Here is a 5,372-nt window from a genome sequence, read left to right on the forward strand (position 1 = left end):
AATCAAAGTGCTCCCGCGTAGCTCGTAGGTCGTAGCACGCCCCGCCCCGTAGAGGGACGGGAAGACCCCCATGATGAAGCATGACACTAAGGGACTCTTAGTGTGTGAGGGGTATTTTAAAAGCACATAGTGCCTTCATCCCACTGGTCCGATGAAGAGCCAACCTCCCTTTCAAAAATATATATATGAAAACCCTTAAAAATAAAAGACTTGCACTTTTTCTTGATAGAATCTCTTTGTTTATATGAATCTTCCAGGAGGGTGATTCTATCGCTTCCTCTACACTTCCTTTTTTTGATTAACGGTATTCTTATCTCTCCAGGCGTTCCTTCCGAGAATAATAGGTTCCTCAGTACTGGTCTGTACGGACAATACGACCAGCATGTCCTACATAAACAAACAAGGAAAAAAAAATCCATAACGCTATCTCAAGAGGCTCAGGAATTATGGGAATGGACAATGTTCCACGGAATCTCTTTGAAGGCCGAGCATGTCAGGGATCTACACAATACTCTGGCAGATACACTAAGCGGGTCGCAGTCCAGCTGCAACGAGTGGGAACTTGAACAAACACAGGTGGACAGGATCTTTCTCAGGTGGGGGAAGCCAACTCTGGATCTGTTTGCAATGAAAGAGAACACAAAATGCCAGTTTTACGCCAGCAAGTTCTCACACTGCCCTTTTAATGCGATGGTCAGGCATCTATGCATACGCCTTTCCTCCCATGCCATGGATCCCAAGGGGACTAATCAAGATGGAATCGGAAGGCTGTCGTCTAATTTTGACCACCACGTTGGCCCAGGCAGTATTTGTTCCCGGAGCTACTTCTGTTGTCACAGCACAAACCCATTTGTCTTCATCCGTCACCAATGATGTTATTGAGGAACAGGGGCCAAGTGATTCATCTGGATCCACATTCTCTTCACTTGCACGCATGGCTCCTGAATTCCTAGAGTTTAAGGATCTCAACATTTCACAAGACTGTAGAGAAATGCTGGCTAAACACCTTGCTGAAAGCACTAGCAAAACATATCATCTGAAGTGGAGGAGATTCTGTTGCTGGGTAGAAAAAAGAAACAAAGTTCATCCAGTGCAAGCCCTTGCTGAACAGAGTTTGCCTTACTTACGGTCGCTTGCTACATCAGGCCTCACTTTCCCTTCAGTGAAAGTTCACCTGGCGGCAATTTCCAGGTACAGGAAATCCCCTCAGATTCCTTCTCTCTGTTCATCAACTCTCATAAAACAATTCATGAGGGGCCTCTTCCACACTTTTACTTCGGTGCGCGCACCTCCTCTAGAGTGGAAGCTCAATGTGGTTCTAACACAATTGATGAGACGGCCATTCAAGCCAATCCATAAAGCAGAACTTACATTTCTTACATGGAAGGTTTCTCACTTGCTGGCCCATACAAGAACAGTGAGTGAACTGCAGGTATTTACAATAAAATAACCTATCTTGCAATTTACAGAGAATTACGTAGCCCTTCTGACAAATCCTAAGATTATTCCAAAAGTACCAACACAATTTCACTTGAATGAACCAGTAATACTGCAAACTTTCTTTCCAAACCCATATATGGCCCAGCCAATCAGGCTCCACATACATTGGATATCAAAAGATGTTTGAAATGTTATCTTCACAAAACAAAGGAAATAAGGAAAACAGATCAACTTCTGGTGGCCTACGGTCAAGGAAAACTCAGAACTGCAGTAACGAAAGCCACTTTCGACAGGTGGGTGGCTTCTGCGATACACTTCTGTCACGAACAAGCAAATAAACCTCTAACAGTGAGGGCTAAAGCACACTCCACAAGAACTGTTGCTGCATCTACAGCATTGTTTGCTGGAGTGACATTAGACAAGGTATGCCGTGCTGCGACATGGAAGAATGTCCACACGTTCACAAGACACTACTGCCTCCAGGCTGCGCTAAAGAAGATGCAGCGATTGGACAGGCGGTGTTGCGTCATCTTTTAAACTACGGTCAGATTCTTTAAGTTTCATAATGAACACTCTCTTGTTGTTTTCTTTCTCTAATTTTAAGTGGATTCAGTAATTGTACAAATGTATTTGACAATTGATTCTTTAATACGAGTTATGAATTATGTGTATATATACATACATTAATGGTTATATCAACTCTCTTTGTTTTAACATTATTATAGAGTATAATGCTTAGTGCATATGTTGTGTAAACGTAGTGGATAACTACTGGGAGTTTAAAATTACATGTCTCCCACCTTCCACTAACGACAGTACAATTAGGGTACTTCTTGCTATTGCATGTGAATCTATGATAAGAAAACAAGTTACTTACCTGTAACTACAGTTATCCAGTATTGGTATCTTTAATAGATTCACATGCAACCCACCCTCCTCCCCGTGGAGTCAGTTCTCTTTGATTTTGGGTATACTTACTTCCCACTTGTGCTTGGAAAATCTGAGGAGAACTCGCCTCTACTGGGAATGTTCTAGAGGGTTCTGGCAGCTTATTGGCTGGAACCAACCTTTGGCCCTTTTTTGAAAAAGGACTTAAATAGGCTACTAAGATACGGCCGTTGGCCTTTTTAGCCAATTTATTACTTTTGTCACTGCTTTTGTATTTTACTGTTGGACTCCCATCTCGACGACGGGGAATGATTCAGCCATGTGAATCTATGAAAGATACCAATACAGGATAACTATAGTTACAGGTAAGTAACTTGTTTTCTTCAGCAGAAAATCTCTGTTTTTAATATAAAATCATGGCCTTCGGTGGTCATATCACTGTAAATACAAGATTTGAAAAAAATATTGTCTATGGATGCTCGTGGAAGACAATTTCTATGGACTGGATTCTAGAGAATGCTAAAGTGATTCTGGTATTTTAATGACTTCTGCTGGTCCTTTTCTATTAGGAAAGTTAAATAGAAGCAGTTGCCAGAAAAATTAAAAAAAAGGAAAGTCCCTCAGCAGAAAGCAATTTTGTTTTACTGACCTCTATTGGTCGTTTGCTATCAAGACAGTTAAATAGAGGCAGTTGAAAAAGCAGAACGCAATTCTGGTATTTTACTGACCTCTACTGGTCGTTTTCTATCGAGACAGTTAAATAGAGGAACTTGAACAGAAAAAAAAGTCCCTAAGCTGAAGCAGAAAAGACCTAGGGCTGATCTGCAGAGTCCACAGACTACATACACATATAAGTATATACTAAAGCATACACAAAACATCTTGAATGCTTGACCTAAAAAAGGAACAGGAGGGAAAGAGGTGAGGATTGAAACAAATAGAGAAATGCAAAGAAGAATCAAAGATGAGGAAAAATAAATAATAAACAAACAAGGAGTAAAAAGAAAGAAAGTATCAGAATGAGAATAATAATGCATAATAAAACAAAAGTGGAAAAACGAATAGCAAGAAAGAGAGATAGAAAAACAGGGAGAGCCAAGAGAAAAAAAAGAAATGGCTGTGAGAGGGAGCAGGAAGAAAGGTAGAATATTAAGAGAAAGGAGGGTTACCACTCCACCCTAGAACAAGCATTTGCAATGCAATAGGTCTCGCATTTACGTGACTTTGAGCTATTGACATTGCAAATGACAATGCCTTTTATTTCTGTTTCCGTTTTTTAAAAACCTACATAAAAGGCATTGTTATTTACAATGCCAATAGCTTAAACTTGCGTAAATGCGAGACCTATTGCATTGCAAATGCTTGTTAGGACTTGTGCCCTGGCTGTGGCACACACTGGCTAAACTAGTGCAAACCCAAATCCAGTGGTGCCCATCACGGAGCTGCCTGACACCTCAGACAAATGCAAAACCAACAGTTGATGGACAGAATGCAGAACAATGTCATACATTCACCCCAGTACAGAGATCTGGGCCTAAATCCATTGTTTTGTTGCACTCCACACCACCCCAGTTCAGACATGGCCATATGCAAATCAGCCTTGACCCTGTGCCTCATGGGAACAGTCCAGCCCGAACTGCCAAGCCGTGTCTTTCCTGGACCGGAATCAAGCATCCTAGGACCGGATCTGGCTATCAGCCGTCTTCAGCCAGGATAGCTTGACTCCAGTGGTGTGCAGAGCATGGGACTCACGTCTGAGCATGCCCATCCCACTCGGGGTGACAAATGCAAAAACAACAGTTGATGGACAGAATGCAGAACAATGTCATACATTCACCCCAGTACAGAGATCTGGGCCTAAATCCATCGTTTTTTTGCACTCCACACCACCCCAGTTCAGACATGGCCATATGCAAATCAGCCTTGACCCTGTGCCTCATGGGAACAGTCCAGCCCGAACTGCCAAGCTATGTCTTTCCGGGACCGGAATCAAGCATCCTAGGACCGGTTTCTGGCTATCAGCCGTTTTCAGCCAGGATAGCTTGACTCCAGTGGTGTGGAGAGCATGGGACTCACGTTTGAGCATACCCATCCCACTTGGGGTGACAAATGCAATAACAACAGTTGATGGACAGAATGCAGAACAATGTCATACATTCACCCTAGTACAGCGATCTGGGCCTAAATCCATTGTTTTTTGCACTCCACACCACCCCAGTTCAGACATGGCCATATGCAAATCAGCCTTGACCCTGTGCCTCATGGGAACAGTCCAGCCTGAACTGCCAAGCCATGTCTCTCCTGGACCGGAATCAAGCAGCCTAGGACAGGTTTCTGGCTATCAGCCATCTTCAGCCAAGATAGCTTGACTCCAGTGGTGTGGAGAGCATGGGACTCACGTCTGAGCATACCCATCCCACTCGGGGTGACAAATGCAAAAACAACAGTTGATGGACAGAATGCAGAACAATTTCATACATTCACCCCAGTACAGAGATCTGGGCCTAAATCCATAGTTTTTTTGCACTCCACACCACCCCAGTTCAGACATGGCCATATGCAAATCAGCCTTGTCCCTGTGCCTCATGGGAACAGTCCAGCCCGAACTGCTAAGCCATGTATTTCCTGGACCGGAATCAAGCATCCTAGGACCCGTTTCTGGCTATCAGCCGTCTTCAGCCAGGATAGCTTGACTCCAGTGGTGTGGAGAGCATGGGACTCACGTCTGAGCATACCCATCCCACTCAAGGTGACAAATGCAAAAACAACAGTTAATGGACAGAATGTAGAACAATGTCATACATTCACCCCAGTACAGAGATCTAGGCCTAAATCCATCGTTATTTTGCACTTCACACCACCCCAGTTCAGACATGGCCATATGCAAATCAACCTTGACCCTGTGCCTCATGGGAACAGTCCAGCCCGAACTGCCAAGCCATTTCTTTCCTGGACCGGAATCAAGCATCCTAGGACCGGTTTCTGGCTATCAGCCATCTTCATCCAGGATAGATTGACTCCAGTGGTGTGGATGGCATGGGACT

This window comes from Lissotriton vulgaris, chromosome 6 (genome assembly GCF_964263255.1).
Source record: "Lissotriton vulgaris chromosome 6, aLisVul1.2, whole genome shotgun sequence".
NCBI classification, from domain to species: Eukaryota; Metazoa; Chordata; class Amphibia; order Caudata; family Salamandridae; genus Lissotriton; species Lissotriton vulgaris.